The sequence below is a fragment of the Puma concolor genome, chromosome C1, assembly GCF_028749965.1.
Source record: "Puma concolor isolate L17-30 chromosome C1, mPumCon1.1.hap2, whole genome shotgun sequence".
Taxonomy (NCBI): Eukaryota; Metazoa; Chordata; class Mammalia; order Carnivora; family Felidae; genus Puma; species Puma concolor.
The window spans coordinates 61527804-61554820 of NC_141674.1; the positions used below are offsets into that span (position 1 = coordinate 61527804).

The 27017-nt window shown below is 34.9% G+C and overlaps 1 long non-coding RNA gene across 1 annotated transcript in view; it reads right to left on the reverse strand.

Moving 5' to 3' along the window:
* Nucleotides 1–121: 121 nt before the first annotated feature.
* Nucleotides 122–27017, reverse strand: part of LOC147578099 (uncharacterized) — a 69476-nt gene continuing 42580 nt past the window's right edge. The window contains exon 3 of the long non-coding RNA XR_015254195.1: nt 122–1027. This is a non-coding gene — a long non-coding RNA (uncharacterized LOC147578099). The remainder of the gene's footprint in view (nt 1028–27017) is intronic.

A 27017-nucleotide genomic window follows, 5' to 3' on the forward strand; every position in this document is an offset into this window, starting at 1 on the left:
GTCCCTTTACGTGATGAAGGGAAAGAGACCTTGAAGTTCTTAGATGAGTCCATAAAAGTGACTCATCCAGGGTAGCAGTTGTGAATTGCTGCCAAGTTTTCTAGACATATTTTGTTCAGTTCTGAAAATATGTATTGGTCATCTTTAATATACCAGAAACTATAGGGTTGGGAAATTAGGAAGTCAAAGCTTTAGATGAAGTAGGGGTGGTAAACAATGAATGGAGACCTACCATGGAGCAAGAACACTGAATTAAAGAGCTCAGACAGATTGGAAGGGTCTTGGAGTTAGTGAAAACTGAGTAATTAAATGCATGTACTAACCCAGGATAGAGCATAGGAGGCAGATGGACAGCAAGGAGGAGATGGTACAGAAACATTAAAAGACTGGCTATATCGTGTCATCTTTCCCATGATCCTGAGCAGTAGGTTAATCCTGACATCATCAATGTACCTGAGTCTCTATAATGTACCCAAGTCTCTATAACCTGCTTATAGTTACCTTGAGAGACAGAGATGAGCTCGATGCTTAAAAATGGAAAGAAGAGTCATACATATAGGGACTTGCCTAGTAAATATGTGGACGTTAAGGGACACCACACATGGGAACTGCAGGATTCCTGTTATAGGGAATTTGGGAACATGACATAAGTTCTTTAAATTTACATGTTCATTTTTAGGAGACAAAAAAATCTCAATACTTAACCACAAAGAAGTACGATTTTGATTAAACCCTGTCCCCATCTATAAATTTTGGGTCCAGTTCCTTAACTTTTCTGAACTTTCATATCCCGCATGAAATGGAACAAATCGAGTACCGTCATTGAGTTGTTGCCAGGATTAAATGAGATGATCCATATAATGCAGTTAGAACTGTGCCTGCAAATCAGTAAAAGCTGAATAAATGCTGGCTATCATTTCATGTAGAGGCTGTGAACCCTTCTCAACGTTCTCCATGCAGCTTTTGTTTGATGAAGGCTCTCTGGGCTTAAGTCACCTTACTCTAGGTCCTTGTGAGCAGCAGTCTTCTGAAAAGAATAGTTGACATATTATTTTAGTATTATAGTAGTTGCTTTATAAGGCACTGTTCTTTCAGAAACCGAGGATGTATTATAAATTCATTCTAAACGCATAGCAACCGCAGCTGTGTGGCAACTGCTGAATTAGACTTGCATTGTTCTCAAACACTAAAATCAAATTAAGTGGTTATCCTATTAATAGCACTACTTATTCAGCTCCTTTCCTCTTTAAAGTACTTTATAAACATTAACTAATTAATCCTCACACTCTTATGAGGTGGGTAAATACTTGTTAACTCCCAGTTTGAGGAAACCAAGGTTGAGGTTAAGTGGTTTGCTTGCTCAGGGCACTAGAGTGAGGCAATATTTAAGTCCTAAATTAGGGCATTTTAATTTCTATTAATTTATTTGGGACACTGTATTGGATTTCTAATGATAATTTATTATGTCGGATTATTGTACACTATGTCATATAGCAGATGGGAAAATGTAATTCTTTGCTGAGTGAATAAAAATGGGTAAAAAAGTACTCCACAACTACTGTTCCCCAGAGCTCACTATGACACCAAGAACTTGGAAGCCATGCAGTTAACTAGCCAGAAATTGCCAGTCATTTCATTTAACATCGATTTCTTTACCATGTGCTTATGCACGCCTGCACATGTGTACATAAACACTTATTTTCCACAATAGCATATAAGTTCTTTAATGTTAGGAACCATATCTCATTAACCCAGATATCTCTAAAACGATATGTTAGCAAGGTATGAAAAGTGTGTAAGAAATCAATCTTTTCAGTAACCTTCTGATTGTTTTTTTCCTCTTCCAACTTTAAACCTCACCTTGTCTATCCTCCATAGTTCTGTCCAATTTATAAATAAGAGAACATAAACATGGCCATATTGCTCTGTTACTCAAAGTCACAAATGCCTCCGTATTTCTGTCCCTAACTTCAAGCCCTTTACTTTTAAAAGCAATTTTGTAATGTGAAATTCATTGAAACGTGTTTATCATAGCACTTAAGATCTTACAACTCCTTAAACTTTGTATGATTGTCCCATGAGGGCAAAGAACGTATATTTCAACCTCAATGTTGTGTCTCAGTGCAGACACAAAGCAAGTGCACAGTAAATATTTGGTACATGAAAAAATAGTGGTAGAAATAGAGATGCTGTGCAACATCTTTTTCCAAGGCAAGTTTTGCAATGGATTAGTTATGAATTATATTACTTATGAAACTCCTCATGTTTAACATTGATGCCCACCAGAGGAAAACCATTGTTGTTTGTCTGTACTTGGCCTTTCTAATCTCCCTGTCATCTTTTTTCTGTAATCTACATGTCATCAGAATCCCTGTGCCCTCCTGTATTCTCACTTTCAGGAAACTTCGGTGAGAGTGGATATATATTATTAGGTCTTAGAGTTTAGAATGACCAGTTTGTGAATGTAAAGGAATTCTGACAGCAGACATTTCTGACACAGTATCCATAAGATTAACACTTTGTACTACCTCTATGAACCCTATGCATTCTTGCTTATTTTATTGGCTTTCTTTAATTATAGAAATAATAAAAGTTATTTGTTTGAAACCCTTGATCCCAGTGATGTGGCAGTTTTTCTGCTGCTCTAGAAATGGCTATTTACATGCAAAGCTTGGGAGAAAACTCTTTTAAGCCTTGTAAGGCTATGTTACCCAACCATCATCTCAGTCCCTAACTAATGCCTAGGCTATTGAAGTACATGAAGAACTGAGATCATGGGAAATTTTCAGAGCCATCAGTTTTCAGTCCAGTGGGGAGTACCAAGGCAAGTAAACAGAACTCCAAGAGTTTCTTACAGAGATTTGTTGACTTCAAGATGGCAAGATTGGTATCTCAAACCCTGAATAGAAGTGTGATTATGTGGAATCCTCTCTGATCTACTTTTTGTGTTTATATATGGAATGGTAGAAGAGGACTGCAGGTGATATGGAGGTAGATAAAGGGAGCCCTCAGGGGAGCAAACTGAGCTCCCCACAGTTTGACATGGCCCGGATACATGAGTTTCACACAGGCCATGCAGACACCATGCAAAGTAGTCAGACTTTACCATTTTGTCAATAACACTACTCCTGAAAATGAAGACCCTGGAGGACATCAGGTGGATCTCCCAGGGTGAGATCTCAGAGATTGAGTTGACATATTTGAGAGACCGATCCAAAAAGAGACCTTTGAAATTCATTCTAAAGAGCTTTTAGTTGCACCCCACAGGATTTGGATGCCTGCCATTGAGAGGACTGATGGATGATAGCCAGAGAAGTGGAATCAAATGAGAACAAAAACAGTTTCAATGAAGCAAATCCCAAAGCAGGTAAAATAATGCAGAGGGAGAGGAGAAAGAATAAAGTCACGGCTCACTTCCCATTTTAACTGAAGTGAAGTAAAGAAGCTCTTTCTAATTACTAACTTTCGATGGTCTACCAGGGTACATAGTCTTGGGGCACCTGGGTGGCTCAGTCAGTTAAGCATCCAACTCTTGATTTTAGCTCAGGTCATGATCTCACAGTTCATGAGTTTGAGCCCCACATGAGGCTCTGCACTGACAGCACAGAGCCTGTTTGGGATTCTCTCTCTCTCTCTCTCTCTCTCCCTCTTCCCCTCCACCGCTTGTTCTCTGTCTGTCTCTCTCTCCCTCCCTCCCTCCGTCTCTCAAAATAAAGGGAACATTGTCTCAAGTATTTTGCATAGCAAGTTCATCCTTGCTGGAAGCCCTGAAAGTTTTCACTGAGGCCCTTCTTACTAGGTTACTAAATCAAGTCCTTCAAGCTGAAGCCTGGGCAGGGCTGGAAAATGGAATGAGGTAACCACTAATTTGGATAGAAGCCTGACATTTCCAACCAGAGAAAGATAGACAGAACTGAAAATGACTGGAAGGCAATGAGATCTGCCTGAGGTATCATTAATGCCCTGGAAAGGCAGGCTTGACACAGCATGGCTAAAAGAAATAACTGGTGAAAAACAAAACCATTTCACATTTATATCTTCATTGAATTCAGACTGTTTAGTAAACTGGTTAATAATTACTCAACAAAACAGCTAACCATTTTAATATGTAAGTTTTTTAACATTATAATGTAAGAGTAAGCCACCTGTAATGTTGCTTAAGAAAAATAACAATCTAGTTCAGATTCCTGATTACAGTGGTATGGCGCTTTTTTTAATAATGATTGTTTCTTTTAGTAATATCTGCTATCTTTCTTAGATGTAGATAGTAGTAAACATTTGATATGAATGAATGAATGAATGAATAAATGAATTGATTGTTATGGAATATAAGATTACAATGAAATATTCATAATTATCTAGTAAATTATAAGCCACCATTGTTCAGGAATCTATAGAAGAATGCTTGCTTTCATGCTACCCATACTCAATAAGATTGCTTTCAACCCCTTTTATAGTATTCCTATTTGTGCACTTTTCTTTCTTTTTGTTTTCTTAGAAAGAGAGAGAAAGAGCACCCAGGAGCAGGGGGAGGGGTACAGGGAGAGAGAGAGAGAACCTTAAGCAGACTCCAAGCCCAGTATGGAGCCTGATGCAGCACTTGATCTCAAGACCCTGAAATCACACCTTAGCCTAAATCAAGAGTCAGATACTCAACTGACTGAGCCACCCAGGTATCCCAACTTATTTGCATATTTCCAATTTTCTGTCCTAAGGATTTCAGGGACACAAGAAATAAAAGTTAATATTTTGTAACAGAGTTCTTGAAGCCAGTGATCTGAAAAACTAGTCTGTTACTGGTTCCTTTATTATACAATGCAGATAAAATTATGCTTTATCTAATACCTCTGCCCTCATGATAACTCTATAATCAGTTCTATACCCCTTCTTTCTGTTAAGTCAAACATCTGTCTACATTATCTATATGATACTTTTGTTTGGGTATTATACATTTTGCAATTACCTTTGCATTCATTAGATACTTTAATCCATAACATTTTCCATAGTAAAAACAGAGAAATCCAGACAATAAAGCTAGCCCCCCAGGGAGCATTGTAAATTCTTTTAAGACCACTCTGCTGACCTTATAGTGTCCAGAATACCAAAGGGAGGCAGAAATTGATGGAAATAGCAGCGATGACTCTTGAATAAATTTAAAAATTATGAGATATGGACAAGAACAAGCTTTTCCAGTAATCAAGCACATGCCTTATTATTTCTTAACCCCAGAGCAATACAAGTTCAATGCATGCAATTTTAGAAATCTAATTGCAGCAAATTCAAGAAGATACATATTTTTCTAAGCAATAAATAGAGTCATTTCTTTTTCCTTCTCTGAAGGATAAAGAGACGGGTGCTAGAAAACAGCTGCAACTCGAAAAAGATAGGCTCAGTATCTCAGAATACATGGTTTGGGTTTTTTCTAAGTGGACTAAATGAATAGCCAGTCCCATTCCTCTGCCCCAAGGAGAGGGATGCGCATGAAGCGCTCTTTCAGACAGCTGCAAATATGAATGATTAAAGGGGCTCAGACAATGGAAGAATTGAAACCTGCATTTGCAGATGTCACCTTCAAAATAGTGCAGAGTTGACAGCTTTGTTTTTTACCTGCTCCCTCCACCTAAGAACAAGCAAACTGATTTAAAAACTAGGAACCAATATGTTCATTTTATATATATAAAAAAACAAAACACCAGAAAGCCTGGTCTCTGTATTTTTGTTGTTTGTCCAGAGGACAAGGCACTACAGTGATATTATTTTCTATAACCACAGAGTTGATTTTATCTTTACCAGTCAGGTGAATGCAAAGATATTTAAACAGAGGTGTCAGTAATTTTGAACCTCATGTAATTTCATGGGGCTTTAGTCTGTCTCCAAAATTATTACTTTAAGTGCATTTTCTCTGATCTTCAATTTAATTTTGAACATTTTCCTTTTTGTGTTGTCCCATGAGAACTGATACAGCAATCATCATACATGGATGAGGAGGGAAGGTCTGTTTTTACAAATTTTTTAATTCACATTTATTTTATCAGAAATAATTATTTTGTGGGGATGAAGAAGAAGATGGTGCAGGAGCAAAGGTTATTTTCACTCCGCTCTTAAGGTACCTGTAAAATTGTCTGGAACTAAGATTTCTGTGAATTCTCAATATTTCTTCTCTTCATGTCATGTCCATCTCTGGCTTCTGTGAAATTCTGTCTCCATTTTGTATCCCAGAGCTGTTTTCCTTATCTCCATTCCCACACTGAACACAGGCAGTTGTATGTAATAGAACTTTAATGGAAGCTAAGATATAATGGTTCCATGGAAACAAATAAACAGAAAGTTGAAAATTAAACACTAAATATCTCAGTTTTTCAAGAAGACCCTGGATTTATTTCCATCAACTTGGGCTCCAGCAGTCTAAAGTGACTCTTGGTTCTCACCTCCTACTTTCTGGTCTTCTTCACTTGTCTTCCAAATTCTTGTTTATTTCTTAGGTAGCACTTTCTTTTTTGCCTTCCTCCAAAATACGCTCTCAACTTCTCACCTTAACTTTCCAAGAAGATTGATGGATATTTTACTAGATTGAGAGCATTTTCTTTCCTTTTGGGAACAATTCGGATCATAGTTGCTAATACAATGATTATCTTCATGCTACACAACAAATAAACTTTCTCTCATGCCATTCTGCCTCACATCTTGCTATGCAGTTTCCTTCTCCAGTTCACATTAACCTCACTTCCATATTATACTCTTTGTATTCGTCATATCCTCTATTTGATCCATTTAGCCCCGAATTATTCTCATGGCTTGCATCATTTTGTCATTCAGCTCTCTTCTCAAAGGACCTCTTCTCAGAGAATCATTCTTTGACCGCTCTACTTAAATCACATTCCCAACACACACTCATATTGGCTTTTTATCGCTTATGCTATGGTTACAGCATTTATTATTCTGTACATTTTATTGTGCTTGTTTACTTTATTCTAATTTATTTTCTGGAGGTGAGACAGCAAGTGCAATACAGCCAAGGTTCCGTTGTCACCAACCACTGCCACTGCACACCACCATTCTAACACATGCAGCACCAGCATGCCACCATGACGCACTCCCACACATGAAACCCAGTCACTCTCTCACTCCCATGTCAGTCGTTCAGATCCAGACTCCTGTATAGGAGTTTCAGATTATCCTAACCATAGGTCATGGGACTTCATCTTGGCTGTCAATGCAGTGAATGGACAGAGAGTAACAAGAAGGGATACTGTAATTCAATGGGCAAATAGAACATTGTGTCTAAAATGCAAATGGTAAACATGGTGGGTTGGTTCTCCAGGATTTTCCTCTTGAATTAGAGAAGTTAACAGAACAAAATTACTTCACTTTTTTTTGACTAAATTTAGTATAAATATCTATATCAATACCTAACTATATATCTATAGATATAGTTATATATTTCTCTGAAACAAGAGACTTGGTATGGCCTTCAGCATGGACTTCAGACCAATTCTTTGTATTGCATTTGGTTGCCCCTTGGCTGAGTGTAAATTCTGAGAGTAAATCCTTGAACTCTTTAATGAAGTATTGTAGGAAATAAATCAAAATATATATAAAAAATATCCATAACATATTTGGAGTTGACATAGATCAAGTATTTAGAACACATGGTCTATACTTCACTAAAAATATATTTATGACCTCTACCTGATAGCAGTACCATCTTTGGACACAAAGTTTTCTACATATGAAATTTAAAAGCACAAAATTTCCCATTAAAATATATACATATATGTGTATATATATATATATATATATATATATACATACACACATATGTATGTATATACTTACCCCCCCTACAGTATCCATCAGGAGAAAGTGGAACAACCTCACTTTTAGGCTTTCAGGACAGTTTTAAAATAAAATTAGATAAAATCTGTTCTAAAACCTAAAATATATATATATATATATATATATATATATATATATATTGCACTGATGAAATTTATATTATGATGAATTATATATTCATTATTTATGATGATATTGTATATGAATAATATATATGAATATATATGAATAATATATATAACCTGTTATATTATGATGAATTATATAAATATATATATTTATATTATGATGAATTATATATTATATATTATGATGAAATATATATTATATATAAATCTAATATATATATATATTGCATTGATGAAATTTGTGAATTGTAGCTTTGAAAAAAAAAGTTCGTAACTGCTGCAGTTACCTATTATGGAAATGCCATCTGAACACTTGATTTGTATTCAGAGAAGTCAGGGAAGGCAAGGACTATCCAATTACTAGCTCATTTAATCCATCCCCTGAGCAAGAGAGACCATTCCTTACAATGTGTTTCCTAGAAGTTTGTGATCAGTGTGTGATCTGACCTAATTCTTGCCATTTTTTCCCAAAAATCTCTAAAGTTGCCTCTCATTCTTACGCTTTGCGAAGGTAAAAGAAATGTTTATGCATCCACAAAGGAAATGATCCTCATTTAAGTCTCCTTGGTTTGTGATTTAATGTCTGTGCCATTTAACGTTTTAGGTTATGTGTATGTGAACAAAGACATCTGGTGCTTCATTATCACATCTAATAAAACCTACCATTCTCTGCAGTTCAGAATGATGAGGAACTAGTGTAGTTATTAGAAGTCCATTTTTACTTATGCTGTAATAATAGCTAACGTATATTGAGAACTTACTATATGAAATGTACTTTGTGATTCACATTAGTATTCATAACATATTTAATCCTCATAACATAACTAAAAGTTAGTATTTGTCTTCCCATCTTAGAAGCAAGAAAAAAATGCAAACAGAAATAACTTATTCAAGATCATACTACTGGAAAGTGGCAAAGCTAAAATTCAGGTATAGGCCTTACTGATTCCAGAGCTCATGTTAGTAACAGTCTGTTAAATTGATTTATTTTCAATAAAATAATAAACATCTGGCCCCAGTTTGGAGTTGCTTTTCAACTGTGGCCGAATCTACAGGTCTTTCTTTGACATTTTATGATTCATTATGGGATTGCTAAATTTATCATTGGGTATTAAGAAAATCATAAAGGTAATTAAAATATCCCCTCATTTTTGTTTTTCCATCTTTACAAATCATCAATATTTTTCTTGGTGATCCTACTAAGGGTCCCTGCAGCAGAACTTTCTATAGCTTCTAACAAGCAGACCGAAGAGGGTAAAAAGTGACCTTCCATGTATTATTTTAAATCCAACCATTTCATAAATTACCAGTACCTGATCAATCAACCTAGAGGTACTTCTTGAACAATTTTTTAACACATTTTTTTTCAACGTTTATTTTTGAGACAGAGAGAGACAGAGCATGAACGGGGGAGGGTCAGAGAGAGGGAGACACAGAATCTGAAACAGGCTCCAGGCTCTGAGCTGTCAGCACAGAGCCCGACGCGGGGCTCGAACTCACGGACCGCGAGATCATGACCTGAGCCGAAGTCGGCCACTTAACCGACTGAGCCACCCAGGCACCCCGAACAATTTTTTATACTAGGCAACATGAGCATTTTTGTGCCCCTTTTTCCTTAAGAATTAAGGAAAAGAGCCAAGAAAAGACAGGAAATAAGAGGCACCGTTTCACAAATACCATGTGCCAAAACTCCACGCCTAGCCTTTCTAATGATGACTTTAGGTATTTAAATGCTCCAATAGTAGTGTCTGAATAGATAGATACACTTAGATGCTAAATAGATATATCAAAATCAATATATGTGAAAATTCTTGTGGCTCATCTCCCCTCAAACGTGCTCCATCGATAGCTCTCCTCCACTTTAGCTGATGGCCATTTCATTTTCATAGTTGTTCTGGCCAAAAACTCAGTGATCACTCAAGACTAACTAACTTACATCCAATTCATCTCTAGTTTGTATCTTTAAAATACATAAAGTTGCTTCAAAATAACCCAAGGGATGTGGAGGAGGTATGAGGTTGGTGGGATATACATAAACAAGTTTTGTCTGAGTTAGTAATTGAGGTGAATAGCAAGGATCCATTCACTCTACATTTTACCGTGTTTGAAATATGTTCATAATGCAAGTGTATATAGAAGTGTACACATAATTCTCTCTTTTAGAGAGACAGACTAGTTACAGGGACATGGAAAGAGAGAGACAAAATTCAATCTAATTTGAGTCATAAATAGTATTTTGGAAGATAATTCCAACAGCCCTCCATGTACACTCCTTAACCTTTAGAATTTGTTGTCAATGAAGCAGTTTTAGTAATATTTATAAAACATAACTTTCTGCTGAAAACCCTGAAGTTGCTTCTCATTTAACTCAAAGTGAAAGTCAAGGTCTTTATCACATTTTTCCTCTTGTCCCTCTCACACATTCCTCTTCTCTTTCCTCACCCTCCTTCAGCCATCTGGTTCTGCTTCTCCTTAATCACACCAGGTTCCTAAGAGCCTGTGACTGATGGCTACTTGCACCAGTAAAGCTTTGCCTGTATGTCATGTCTTTCCTTCAGTGAAGACAACCCTGATCACTGTATTATACCCCCACTTCTGGTACCCCCTATACTTTGTTATGCATTTTCTTTGTGCCAAAGCAATGATCACATTGTAAAATACTATATGGAATGATGCACTTATGCATCCCATGTTTATTTTTCTCCTCTCTTCTACAGTATTACCTCCATGAGGACAGATATATATATATATATATATATATATATATATATATATTATCTCTTCTACAGTATTACCTCCATGAGGACAGGGATATATATATATTTTATCATCACTCTACCATAAGTATATTGAAGATGGCTGGCTCATAGATGCACTAGATTATATGTATCAAATGAAGAACTAAATGAATGATCCATGGAAAAAAGTTTTGATGATTTAAAGTGCTATGTAAAATAAAAAATAAAAAGCCATGAAAAAGATGGAAAGATATCATCATCTCTAAACTTCTAAACAAATCAAATAATCTACCCAATGCTCTTCTAAATTTTATAAGAAGTGATGTTAGAATCACTAGAATCTTTAAACTTTATGATAACCAGCCAAATAGTTTGGAATCAAATGTTTGATAGTAGTATTTTATATTCTGTACACTCATCATAAAATATAATGAAGCCCTCAATCTGAAATATGCTAACTAAACATACATATCTATTTTAGGATAGTTGAAATATTATTTTTTAGTAGTTAAAGATTATGAATATTACATATTTATTTTTATCATATATTATTGGCCATGCCTCTGCTTTATTTTATAATTACTTATCAGGAAGTAATTCCTTCCTTCATTTTATCACATTGGTTCCATAGGAGTTTGGATTTGCCTGGTAAGACATATGATTATATAAACCAGGCACCTTTGTTACCTGGGTTTTCTGCTGTTATTTAATGTCAATTGCTGTAAATTTGGAGATACTCATCATATATCTTTTCAGTGTGATTCTTTGAATGCTTAGGCACACAAAAGCAATTTTTACTTTTATATCATAAATATACCCTGTATTTTTCTTTAACATTAGAATTATCTTGCTTTAGTATTAGCAGTATTGAACTATCGATATGAATAACAATTGAGTAATTATCTCTAAACCATGGTCTGAACATCCAAAAATGTGTTTAGGATGGGAAAACTTAGGTTGAACGATGAAATACTAGAAATTGTGTTTCTTCTTATTTTTAATTCATTTTTTATTTCTTTCTTATTAGATATATATTTAATCTAAATAATATAATAGGAAATGTGAGTAACATAAGTAAATGAATTCATGAAACATATAAAATGTAAATACTATTTATGACAAAATGATATAAATAATAGAGACATGCAAAACCTTTAATGGTGTTTTACAACATTATAGTTACTTTGAAGTCCTCTGGTTTAGAACACTTGAGAGTATATAATTGTGTGCCCCATTTATCTATTGTGGAGTCACACACCAATTCAAAACTTAGTGACTTAAAATAATTTATCTCACTCAGTCTGTGAATTGACTGACTGAATGGGGTAGTTCTTATTTGGGGTATCCTGAGATTCCAGTTGGATAAGAGCTGGGAGAGACTAAAATCACTGGAAGCCTACACTGAGCAAGACTCCAAGCTTATCTCTTTCTGCATGTGTCTGGTTCCACCTACTTTTCTTACAACCTCTGTCTCTAGGAGAGTAGCCTGGACTTCTAACATGGTATTTGGATCCCCTAGGAATAGATAGCAAAAATTGCCAGGGCTAGACTTGGAAATGGCACAGCACTCAAAGCCACACCAGATTCAAAGAGTTGGGGCAAAAGATGCCATCTGTCATTCAGTGAGTTACATGTGAGCACAGGGGGAATTGATGGCAGCCCCCACCTTTCTAGGCAAGTTTTGTAAATAAGCCAAACAGTTTGTACTTGAAAAATTTATTTTACTTTCATAAATTTCTTTTTGTCATTTATAACATGGAAATAATAATCATGTATAAGTTCTCAAATTGTTGTTAGAACTAAATGGAATTATGCATATAAAATCCCCAGCATTTTGCCATGCACATAGTCTCTAAATAAATCCCAGCTAACATCACCTTTGTTTCCCATGACCCTGGGACGTACTAAAGAGCAGATATTCTATTTTCATGAATATCTCAGCATAATATAGTATCTGAAAAAATTCAGGCTACTAATAATTATTATTTAACAAATGAACAAATGACTGTTCTACTATATATTTCTGTATTTATAAAGCTATCGGGTCTGCCCATTGTCATCAGGTAGAAATAAAACAAACTGGGTCTAAAATTAAATGGCAGGTATTTTCTTTCCTAAATTAACCAACCTTTAATGGAATTGATTTACTGTTATTGCCTCATTTCATATAGACACAGCCACGGGATGAAAGACTGAAGTAGTATCTTCTCTTTACAGCAAAAAATATTTGAAGCTGGAAAACAAATTTAGCACATGCTGGACTCACTAACATTAACTGAGTTAAAGCCTCTTGTCCTTCTTAGTAGGCTAATTAAAAGAGCAATATATGGACATAAAATTCTTGCAAGCAACTCAAATATGATTTATGTTAATGATTAAATGGAAAAGAAAAACAAAACAACATGAGCAGAAAACAAGAATGCTTTCAAGTTATTTCTTATTAATTTGTGAGGTTATTGGTAATACAACACAACCAGTAAGCAACAGCATACTATATAGTCAGACTATTCCTTTTTAAAAAAAATCAGCTTACCAGGACTTCTGAGGAAGATGGTGGAGTAGGAGGACTTTAAGCATAACTTGTCCCATAGAAACAACTATATACCACCCAATTCAGTGTAAATAACCCAGAAAATGACTCAAAGACTGGCAGAACATAGTCTCCACAGCTAAATGTAAAGGCAAATCCACATTGAAACAGGTAGGAAGGGCAGAGACATGGTCAGGAACTAAATGGACCTAAAGGAGGGAGGGGTGCCACAATGCAGAGAGAGGAAAGGAAGCTTTCCTCTTGGAAAGGAAAGGAAGCTTGCCAAGCACCCCAAGCATGGGGAACTTGCACAGGGAGACAAATCCCCATAATATTTGGCTTTGAAAACCAGAGGGGCATAATTTTGTGAGTTCTTACAGTGAGGCTTAACTCTTGGAACTTTAAAAATTAGCAGAATCAGCTCTAGGAGAGCCTAGAGGCAACATGAAACTGAGTCCCTGCCCTTAAAGAGACTGGGCAACAAACACCTCAACAGAGATCAAGATAGAAGCAGCGGTTTGAAAAATGTTTAGGGTATATGAAAGGAAGATTTGTTTATTAATCTCAGAGCTTATGCTGGGGTGGGGGGGCAAGAATTGTTGAGAGACTTATCCAAGAACAAAGAGTTAGTGAGTGCTATTTTCCTCCTGTCCCCCAGCCTAGACACACAGATACCTGCAGGAACCAGCACAACAACAATACTTGCTACCTAACATGTTAAAAATGTGCCCCGCTGCAGTATTCTCCTGCGAATACACCCACTCCAGCCAGGTCTCCACTCCAGGTCCCCTCCCACAGCAGACTGTGCAAACAATGCCCTGCCCTCAGATTCTCCTGCAGACCTGCCCATTCCAATATGCCCTCAGCCTCAGCCCATCCAAAGGAGTTCTATAAGCCTGGCAATGTGCAAGCATCCCCAACAGGGAATAGCACCACACCAAAGTGACTTCTGCACCCTGGGAGAGAAGATAACCATACAGACCAGTCAGACTGTGGCCCAAGCAGCGGGCTGGGAGCAGACATCCGGTCTGACTGCAGGTCCCATGGACCAACAAAAGCTTCTCAGGGTACAACACAGGAAAAAGAACCCTGCAATTCTGTGATATAGCTTCTATAGCAAACCCAAGGTGATTCCATACTGGCCTACTAACCACACAGAGACCAAACACTGTCCACAACAGGCAAAGTAGCCATTTCCAATGACTGAAGGCAAAAGTGGCTCTGTCACAACAGTAGGGTACATGAAGCACCCCTGAAGTACAAGGATCTGGGAAACAGGAAACATTGGACTGTATGGCATTTCAGGAACTCTTCTCCACAAGGCCACTAATTTCAAGATCAGGAGATATAGCTGATTTACCCAACAAAAACAAATAGACACAGAGAGTTAGACAAAATGAGAAGACAGAGGAATATGTCCCAAATGAAAGAACAGGACAAAATCACCATAAAAGAGCTAAATGAAACAGAGATAAGTAATATGCCTAATAGAAAATTTAAAGTATTGGTCATAAAGACTCATTGGAATTGAGAAAAGAGTGGAAGGCCTCAACAAAGATATATAAAACATAAAAAAAGAACCAAAAAGAACCAAAAGAACCAAAAAGAGATGAACAACTCAACAACTAAAATTTAAAATATACTAGATGTAATAAGTAGTAGACTATAGGAAGCAGAAGAAGAGATCAGTGACACAGAGGACAGAATAATAGAAATCAATTAAACTGAACAGGAGAGAGGGAAAAAATAATAAAACTAAAAATAGAGAACCCTGTTATACCATCAAGCACAGTAACATCTGCATTATAGGGACCCCAGAAGGAGAAGAGAGAGAAAAAGGGGCAAAAAATTGATCTGATGAAATAACAGCTGAAAACTTCCCAAATCTGAGGAAAGAAACAGAAGGCACAAAGAGCCCCCAGCAAAATTAACCCAAGGAGGTCTAAACCAAGATATATAGTAATTAAAATGGCAAGGAGTAGCAATAAAGAGAGAATGTTAAAAGCAGAAAGACAAGGGGCGCCTGGGTGGCTCAGGTGGTTGAGTGACTGACATTGGCTCAGGTCATGATCTCATGGTTTGTGAGTTCGAGCCCCACATTGGGCTCTGTGCTGACAGCTCAGAGCCTGGAGCCAGCTTCTGATTCTGGGTCTCCCTCTCTCTCTCTCTCTCTGCCCCTCCCCCACTCATGCTCTGTCTCTGTCTCAGAAATAAATAAACATTAAAAAAATTTTTTAAAAAGCAGAAAGACAAGATAAAATAGTTACATAAAAGGGAAATTCTGTAAGTTTATTAAGTGATTTTTTTCAGCAGAAATCTTGCAGACTAGAAGGGATTGGCAGAGTACATTCAAATTACTAAAATTAAAAAAAAAAAAAAAGAACTTCCACCAAGAATACTCTGTCCAGCAAGGGTATCATTCATTAAAAAAAAGGGAGATAGAGTTTCCCACACAAACAAAATTAAAGGAATTCATGACAACTAAATCAGCCCAACAAGAAATGCTAAAGGGGACTCTTTGAGTGAAAAAAAAAAGAATATAAGTAGGAGTAAGCAAAGTAGGAAACATAAAAAACATTAAAATTAAGTATAGCTATAAAAATCAGTCAAGGTATTCACAAAATAAAATGATGTAATTATGATACCAAATATTAAAAATGTGGGAGTGGGGAGTAAAGAATGGGTTCAAACTTAAGGGACCATTAGCTTAATATAGACTGTTCTATGGATAAGATGTTATATACAAACCTAATGGTAACCACAAAAACTAGTAATATATATATATATATATATATATATATATATATATATGAAAAATGAATCTAAGTGTATCACTATAAAAAGCCTGCAAACCAGGAGAGAACCATGAGCAAGAGAAGAAAGAAACAGAGAACAACTACAGAAACAACCATAAAATAAATATCAAAATGGCAAGAAGTACATACTTATTAATAATTACTTTGAATGTAAATGGATTAAACACTCCAATCAAAAGACATAGGGTGAAGTTTGGATTAAAAAGTAAGATCCATCTATGTGCTGCCTAAAAGATCTAAAGACACTTGTAGATTGAAGTGAAGGGATGAAAGAGCATTGATCACACAAATGAAAGTGAAAAGAGGGGCACCTAGGTGGCTCAGTAGGTAAGCATTGGACTTCTGTTCAGGTCATGATCTCATGGTTCATGGATTCGAGCCCCACATCAGGTTCTATCTGTGCTGACAGCTCAGAGCCTGGATCCTACTTCAGATTCTGTCTCCCTCTCTCTCTGCTCATCCCCCACTTGCACTCTGTCTGCCTCTGTCTCTCAAATATAAATAAGCATTAAAAAAAAAAAAAAGAAAAGAAAGTGAAAAGAAAGCTCAGGTAGTGATACTTATAATGGGCAAAATATACTTTAAAAGAAAGACTCTAAAAAGAGAAAAAGACGGACACTATATAATCAAAAAGGGAACAATCCAACAAAAATATATAACAATTGTAAATAATTATGCACCCAGTATGAAAGCACCAAAATACATAAACCAGCCAAAAACAAACATAAAGGAAATAATCAATAGTACTACAATAACAATAGGGTATTTTAACACCCTACTTACAGTAACTGATACATCATCCAAACAGAAAATCAACATGGAAAGTGTGGCTTTGAATGACATTTTGAACCAGATGGATGTAACAGATATATTTAGAACATTCCAGCTTAAAACAGCAGAAAATATATTCTTTTCAACACACATGGTATATTATCCTGAAGAGATCACTATTAGGCCACAAAACAAGTCTGAACACATACAAAAAAATTAAAGTCATGCCATTTATCTTTTCTGAACACAACACTATGAAATTAGAAATCATAAGAAAAAACCTGGAAAGAATACAATATACAGAGGTTAAAACATGCTATTAAACAATAAATGTGTCAACCAAGAAATCAAAGAGTAATTTAAAAAAATACATGAACACCAATGAAAATGAAAATGCAATGGTTCAAAATCTTTGGGATGTAGCAAAAGCAATTCTAAGAAGGAAGTTTATAGCAATATAGGCCTAACTCAAGAAGCAAGAAAAATCTCAGATACAAAACCTATTTTTTAAACCTAAAGAAGTTAGTAGAAGAAGAACACACAAAACCCCAAAACCAGTAGAAAGAAGGAAATAATAAAGATTAGAGCACAAATCAATGAAATAGAAACTTAAAAAGGAGCAGAAAAGATCAATGAAACCAGGAGGTGGTTCTTAGAAAACATCAATAAAATTGATAAACCACTAGCCAGACTCATCAAAAACAGAGAAAGAGAGGGAGAGAGAAATATAGAGAGATGACTCAAAATCACAAATGAAAGAGGAGAAATAACAACTGACACCACAGAAATACAAAGGATTATAAAAGAATATTATGGAAAATTATATGCCAAAAATTGGTCAACTCAGAAGAAATAGATTCCAAGAAATATATAACCTCCCAAAACTGAACCAGGAAGAAATATAAAATTTGAACAGACTGATTATCAGCACATGAATTGAATCAGTAATCAAAAAACAAAAACAAAACTCCCAACAAATGAAAGTCCAGAACCAGATGGATTCACAGGTGAACTCTACCAAACATTTAAAGAATAGTTGATACCTATTCTCCTCAAACTGTTCTTTAAAAAATAGAAGAGGACGGAAAACTTCCAATTCATTCTACGAAGCCAACACTACCCTGATTCCAAAACCAGATAAAGACACCACTAAAAAAGAGAACTACACGTCAATATCTCTAATGAATATGGATGCAAAAATTCACAAAAAAATGTTAGCAAACTGAATACAACAATACATTTAAAAAATCATTTACCACAACCAAGTGGGATTAATTCCTGGGATGTAAAAGTGGTTCACAAATCAAGCAACATGATACATCACATCAATAAAAGAAATGGTAAAAACAATATGATCACTTCAATAGATGTAGAAAAAGCACTTGACAGAGTACAATATACACTCATGATAAAAAAAAAAAAAAACACCTCAACAGTGTAAGTTTAGAGGGAATATACCTCAACATAATAAAGGCCATATATGTAAAACCCTCTGCTAACATCATACTCAGTGGAGAGGAACTGAATGTTTTCCCTTAAGATCAGGAAGAAGACAAGGATGTCCACTCTCACCACTTTTGTTCAACATAGTATTGGAAGTCCTAACCACAATAATCAAACAAGAAAAAGAATAAAAAGGCATCCATTTTGGTAAGGAAGAAGTAAACTTTTCACTATTCACTACATATATATATATATATATACATATATATATATATGTACATATATATATGTATAGGTATATGTATATGTATATATACATATACATGTACATATATACATATATATGTATATATATGTACATATAATGTACATACATATATATATATATATATATATAACCCTAAAGACCCCACTAAAAAACTATTGGAACTGATAAATGAATTTAGTAAGGTTGCAGGATACAAAATCAATTGGCAGAAATCCATTGTACTCCTATACACTAATAATGCAGTAACAGAAGGAGAAATTAAGAAAACAATTCCATTTACATTGCACCAAAAAGAATAAAATTACTAGAAATAAACCTAACCAGGAGGTGAAAACCTATATTCTGAAAACTATAAAAAAAAATGAGGAAAGGAACTGAAGACAATGCAAAGAAATGGAAAGATATTTCATGCTCATGGATCAAAAGAACAAATATTATTAAAATGTCTGTACTACCCAAACAACCTACAGATTTAATACAAATCATAAAATAATAAACAAACCTAAAATTTGTGTGAACCACAAAAAACCCTGAATAGTCAAAGCAACCTCGAAATGGAACAAAACTAAAGATATCAAAATCCTATATTTCAAGATATACTACAAAGCTGTAAAAATCAAATTATATTTTGTGGCAGAAAAATAGATCAATGGAATAGAGTAGAGAGCACTAAAATAAACCCATGCTCATGATCAGTTAATCTTGGATAAGGAAGCTAGAATATGCAATGGGAAAAAAAGTATCTTCAACAAATGGTGTTGAGAAAACTGGACAGCTACATGCACAAGAATGAAACTGGACCACTTTGTATACCATATGCAAAAATAAACCGAAAATGGAATAAAAAACCCAAATGTGAGACCTCAAACTATAAAAATCATAGACAAAAGCACAGGCAGTAATTTCTCTGACATTGACCATAGCAATATTTTTCTAGATATATCTCCTGAGGCAAGGAAAACAATGGCAAAAATAAACTATTGGGACTACAACAAAATATACTTCTACACAGAGAAAGACACTGTCAACAAAACCAAAAGACAACCTACTGAATGGAATAAGATATTTGCAAATAATATATCCAATAAAGATTTAGTATCCAAAGAACTTAGTATACAAAGAACTTAAACAACTCAACACCAAAACAACATCAATACCAAAAAAAAAAAAAACCCAAATAATCCAATATAAAAAAAAAGGCAGAAGACATGAACAGACATTTCTCTAGAGACGATATACAGATGGCCAACAGACACATGAAAAGATGCTCAACATCACTCATCATCAGGGAAATACAAATCAAAACCAAAATGAGATATCACTTTATACCTGTCAGAAAGGCTAAAATAAAAAAACAGAAGAAACAACAGGGGTCATGGAGGACGTCTAGCAAAAGGAACCTTCGTGCACTATTGATGGGAATGCAAACTGGTGCAACCACTGTAAAAAACATGGAGGTTCCTCAGAAAATTAAAAATAGAATTACTATATGATTCAGTAATTTCACTGCTGGGTATTTATCCAAAGAAAATGAAAACACTAGTTTCAAAAGATATATGCACCCTTATGTTTATTGCAGCACTATTTACAATAGCCAAATTGTGGGAGACGCCCAATGTCCATCAACAGGTAAATAGATAATGAAAATGTAAGATATACATGCAATGAAATATTGCTCAGCCATACCAAGATCAAAATATTGCCATTTGCAACAGGATGGGCAGAAGTAGAGAGTATAATGCTAAGGGAAAATTGTCAGAGAAAGACAAATATGATATGATTTTTTTTCATATGTGTAACTTAAGAAATAAAACAAATGAACAAAGAAAAAAATAAACAAACCAATGAACAGATTCTTAACTATAGAGAAGAAACTGATGGTTATCAGAGAGCAGATGGGTGGGGAGATGGATGAAATAGGTGAAGGGGATTAAGAGTGCACTCATCCTAATAAGCACTGAGTAATGTATAGATGGTTGAATCACTATATTGTACACTTGAATGTACATGTTATGTTAACCATACTGAAATTAATTTCTTTAAAAAAAATCAGCTTACAAAGAAGAACACATTGAGAGGAGTCTCTAACACTACTTCCCCTGTCCACTGAATATTCTGCCACAAGTAAGTCTCCCTTTCCCAGGGAAAACTGTCTCTTGCTGTACTCTAGTTATAAGGATCCAGGATCTACTGGATCTAGATACAGTAGACAAGTACTGTAATCTACTAGTTACAGTAGATCCCAGGCATCTACTCCATTTTTAATCTCAATCTCTTTCCCACAGTGCATTAAATATACTAAAACTTAACACATGGTACATCAAAATCTATGAGCACAGATTCAGACCTAGTAGACATCTAGAAAAAGTACCATTATAAAGGTGATTTGGGCTTCTTAAAGCTAAAATTAAAGTGGATATTGGAACTATGGCAGCCACCATGTACACTTTTGTGTGTGTGTGTGTGTGTGTTTATGTATCTATTTGTATATGTATATGTATATGTATATGTATATGTATATGTATATGTATATCAATCTTTATATGTCATCTTATCTACAGATAGATATATAGATGTTTTAAATTTCAACAATATCTTTTCTTGCAAACATGGATATTTTCCTTATAATAGATTTTATTTCCTTAAATGGCAAGAGAATATAAAGTACAGAATCAGACACTGTCATTGCTGCATGACTTTGAACAAGGTATGTAAACTTCATATGCTTCTGTTTTCTTAACTGTAAAATGGAGATAATAGTATCTTTATGGAATTGTTGGGGTTACTTATTGAGTTAATACTTTGAAAACTCTCAGAAATAGTTTTCATATATAGTAAATTTACAAAAATAGATCTATAAATAATTATCAGCTAATAAGCTGCAAGAAATCAACTAGCTTTGTCTGTGACTTCGTTTTTAGATACTACTATGACAACGTATTATTTCATGTTCTTTAATTTTTTAGCTGTATTGACATACAAAAATGACATTTTAATATTTTATATGGTATATACATAAAAAAACATATCAGGACAAATACCTTTTCTAACGGGTTGTCTTAATGATCAACAATATGAATCTAAGGAAAAAAATTACTCAAAAGCTAGTTTAGCAGACATTATATCAAGAAACTGGAAGTGTAATTCATATACCATGACATTTAATATACCATGACATTTAACCTTTGGTTGAATATGGGAGCATTGTGGGGGCATACAACTGAATCTTTACATTATTTGTCTATTATTGCCAGTGAATTACGGTAGGCTATTTTCTTCACAGGATGTTGTATATGAGCCTAGTGGTAACCACAAACCAAAAACTTAGATACACAAAAAATAAAGAGAAAGGAATCCAAGCAAAATACTAATGTCATCAAAAAACAAGGAAAGAGCAAAAAAAGAAGGGAACAGAGAAGAATTGCAAAAACAATCAGAAAACAATTAATGAGATGACAATAAGTACACACCCATCAATAATTATTTTAAATGTAAACGGTCTAAATGTTCCAATCAAAAGACATGGAGTGGCTGAATGGGCCAACAACAACAACAAAATCATCTATATACCACTTACAGGAGACTCACATCAAACCTAAAGACATATACAGACTGAAAATGAAAGGCTAGAAAAAGATACTCTATAAAAATTGGAAGCAACAAAAAGCTCAGGTAGCCATACTTATATCAGAAAAATAGACTTTAAAACAAAGACTACAACAAGAGAAAAAGAAGGATATTACATGATAAAGTGATTAATTCAACAAAAGGATATAACAATTGTAAATATCTATGCACCCAACAAGAGAACACCTAAATGTATAAAGCAAATAATAATAGATATGAAGGGAGAAATGGTGAGTAATACAATAATAGTAGGGAATTTTAACAACCCACTCACAGAAATAAATTATCTAGACAGGAAAGCAATACAGAAACAGTAGCATTGAATTATATATTGGACCAGATGGACTTAAGAGATATATGCAGAATATTCCTCCAAAACAGCAGAATATACATTCTTTTCAAGTGCACATGAAGCATTCTCCAGAATAGACAATATATTGGCCACAAAACAAGTCTCAGTAAGTTTTTAAAAAGTCAAATCATGCCACGCATCCTTTCTGACTGTAACGGTATGGAAATCAATTACAAGAAAAGAAAATGGAAAAACACAAATACATGGAGGCTAAACAACATGCTACTAAACAACCAATGGGTCAATGAAGAAATCAAAGAGGAATAAAAAAAATACCTGGGGACAAATGAAAATGAAACACAAGAATTCAAAATCTTTGGGACACAGAAAAAAACATAAAGAAAAAAAACAAATGGACAGCTTTATTTTTTTCCCTCAGAAGTTCAGAAACAAGGTAAAATTGCCATTAAAAAATGCATAATGGTTTTTACCCATTGAATAATGATAATCAGAATTTCCCTTTGTTTTCCATAAAGGAAGAATTTCCCTTTGTTTTCCATAAATTTCCCTTTGTTTTCCCTTTGCTAAAATTTCAGTGGCCTTGGATCTTATGGAATTTCTCAATCTTTGAATGTACATATTAAGTTTATCATAGTCTCACATCATACAGGTGTGGGAAAGGTTGAGTATTTAGAAGAAGTACTATTTAGGAACTCAAACCATTTGACACACTAACCTATGCAACAATAGTAATCTGAGCATATTGACAATCTGCATTAAGAAAATGAAGGTTTTTTTTTTTCAACCCCATTTAATATTTACAGCTCTGAAGGTTATGCTTTTCTACAAGAAAAAGGGTTGTCATGGAAGCCTTCTCATCTCCTATCTGAATAAGCAACACTTCTCATTTATACTTGTCATTAAGGGTCAGGGAATCTTCTCAACACAGACTAACCCACCAGGACACTTAATTAGAACCATAACATGGTTTATGTCAAAATTAATCATACTTTGTGTTTAAAACAATCTCTCCTGAAGTAGATTATGCCTGCTTATTTTCTGATAATTTTAATGGTGCACATGATGAATACTAGTAACTTTCTTTTCAGGGACAGGTCTAAAGGTAATGCTACTTGGCCAAAGAAGGATTGATCTATACCATTTATCTCATAGGTAAAACATGTCTAAACCTAAACAATGTTGAATAAAGAATTCATTGCTTTGGGCAAGTGTCCAATTTGGAACCATTTTATTCCCTATTAAGAGTAAATTTTACCTATTGAAAGAAGTAGTGTTTAGAAAGAATATGAATAGTTTCATATTATGCATGTGAGTTAAAAAACATCTCTTTCTCTAGGCAAACTTCATTCCTGATCCCTACATCATTCTTAGTAGTTATAATAGTTACTGTATGAAAATGAGCATGGTAAATAAAGAATAAACTAACTGAAAACAAACACACACACATTTTTCCTTTAAAATATTAGGAATCTGGGGCACCTGGGTGGCTCAGTCAGTTAAGCATCCAACTTCAGCTCAGGTTGCGATCTCACGGTTCGTGGGTTCAAGCCCCACATCCAGCTCTGTGATGACAGCTATGAGCCTGGAGCCTGCTTCAGATTCTGTGTCTCTTTCTCTCTCTGCCCTACCCCTGCTCATGCTGTGTCTGTCTGTCTGTCTGTCTCTCTCTCTCTCTCTCTCAAAAATAAATAATAAGCATTAAAAAAGTAAATAAAACATTAGGAATTTTTCTTTTGTTTATGATGGAGTGACTGGTTCTATATTTTTTTTGCAATGTGGCCAAACCCCTTGCCATTTCACTGAATACAGAATGTGATAGAGGCAGAGTCAGAGCAACCATTTTTTAAAAAATACCTTTATTTATTTTTGAGAAGGAGAGAGTGGGAGAGATAATTCACACATGAGCAGGGGAGGGGAAAAAAGAGAGGGCGAGAGGGAATCCCAAGCAGGCTCCACGCTGTAATCACAAAGCCCAATGCAAAACTCTTATCTCGTGAACAATGAGAACGTGACCTGAGCAGAAATCAAGAGTCCAATACTTAACGGACTGAGTCACCCAGGTGCCCCAAAGCAACTATTTTTAAGGAGATGACCCATTCCTTTGCTCACATTCAGATACATAACTTCATACAATTTCAAGAGAGACTAGAAGATAGTCTGTACCAAGGGGATTATGTGTATGGCTGATATTCACATCTTCTATTGCCAGAAAAAAGGAGGGATATTGGATACTGAGGCACAGTTCATATTTCATACCTCATACACATTTGAAGTTTTTCAGCTGCCAGGCATTGATCCTCTTTTCTTCAGCATTACGAATTTCCTGTGGGGGAATCATGCCTCTTCTAAGTTATTTCTTTAAAATTTAATATGGTTTCTATCCCTTGACTCCAGGAGTCATTTTGAGTCCAGGGACATTTTACCCAGGTCATATTAATTAGAGTAACTTTGTCTTGCTGTCCTGGGGATTGGTTCTGGGACTGAGGTTAAACCTACCTAGGCACAAATAAATAATCCTTGGTCCTGAACAGGAACTGCATTCTCTTTTCCATTTGATGTGAAAACAAAGCACAATTCTCTCAGAGCTACTGGCAGACATTTAAGTACCACATGGAGACTGAAAAGGAAGCCAATACCAAATGAAGCTAAATCAAAGAATGGAGATAGACAGGATCTTAATTACCTTCTAGGAACTCTGTGTCCAGCCTTATTTAAATTCATATTTATCTCTAGAATTTTCAACTATGTAAGACAATACATTTCCTTCATGACTTAACTGATGGAAAGCACTACAAGGAAGTACATAGGAGGGAATGTATTTAGTTGTTGGCAATGTCTTGTAGATGATGACTTTAAAATATAATAGACTACTATAAATTTTTACCCTCCGACCACTTATTCTAAATATGCAGTATTTAGGAATTTTTTATGGATTATAAAAAACATTCTCTGCAACATCATTTCTAGTGTACATTATATAAGGTTGAAATATTGAAATGATATTTTTGCCAATGTGCTAAACTGAAATAATCTTTCATTTTTCTCTCATATTAGTGATAATTCCATACTATTGTGCCATATCACACAATTCTTCTAAGCCTTTGCTCAAGCAGAAAGCAAAACCTCCTTCAAGAAGTTTTCTCTGGTTTTTACTTTTGCTTAGTTATCTTCTTTGTTTGGTGCTCTGTGTATACTACTATCTTATCACCTAATTATATTAAAATTAGCTTGTTAATTATCTATCTCCATCATTACAATGTGTTCAATACACCTTTATACTCCCAAGGTCAAAAACAATGCCTGGCAGATAGCCAGAGTTCAACATTTTTTTTTTTATTAAATAGATTTTTTTTTCAGAGAAGTTTTATCTCCATAGCAAAATTAAGTAGAAAGTACAAAAAATTCCCATAAAACCCATGCTCTCACACTCACACAGCTTTCTCCACTATCAACTTTCTGAACCACGGTGGTACATTTATTATAATCACTGAACCTGCATTGATACATTATCATCACCCAAAGTCCATGGTTCATATTAGAGTTCATTCTTGGTGTTGTACATTCTATGGGTTTTGACAAATGTATCATGGCATGCATCCACCATTATACTATCATACAGAATAGTTTACCCTAAAAATTTTCTATCAGGTCTAGTCATCCCTTCATCCCTCAAAGCCATGGAAAACACTAATCTTATTACTGTATTCATGGGTTTACCTTTTCCAAAATGTCATATATTTGGAATAAAGCAGTATATAGCCATTTCAGATTGGCTTCTTTCATTTTTCCCCCATGTCTTTTCATGACCTGATATCTCATTTCATTTTAGTGAAGAATAATATTCCACTGTCTAGATGAATCAGTTTCTTTTATCCATTCACCTACTGAAAAACGTCTTGGTTGCTTTCAAGCTTTGGTAATTATGATAAAGCTACTATAAATCATGTACAGGTTATTGTGTGGACATAAATTTTCAACTAATTTGGGGGAAATACTAAACATGATTGCTAGATTGTATGGCAAAAGATGTTTCATTTTGTTAGACATGGCCAAGCTGTTTTCCAAAGTGTCTGTGCTACATTGCAGTCTGACCAGCAATACATAAGAGTTGCTGTTTCTTCACATCTTGGCCAGCACTTGGTGTTGGCAGTGTTTTGGATTTTGTCCATTCTAATAGGTGTGTAGGGCTTTGGCTGGATTTTAACATGCATTTCCTGCCACACATCATGTGGAGGATCTTTTCATATGTTTATTTATCTTCTGTATATCTTTGGTGAGGTGTATGTTAAAGTCTTTGGCCCATTGTTGAAGCAGCCTGTTTTTTTATTGTTGAGTATTAAGAGTTCTTCATATAGTCCTTTATCAGATTTCTCTTTTGCAAAGCTTTCCTCCCAATCCATGGCTTATCCTCTCATTCTCTTATAGTATTCATCACAAAACACAAGTTCTGTTTTGTTTTGTTTTAATTTTTATGAAATCCAGCTTATCAGTTATTTCTTTCATGGATCATTTCTTTGGTGTTGTATCTAAAAGTCATTATGATATCT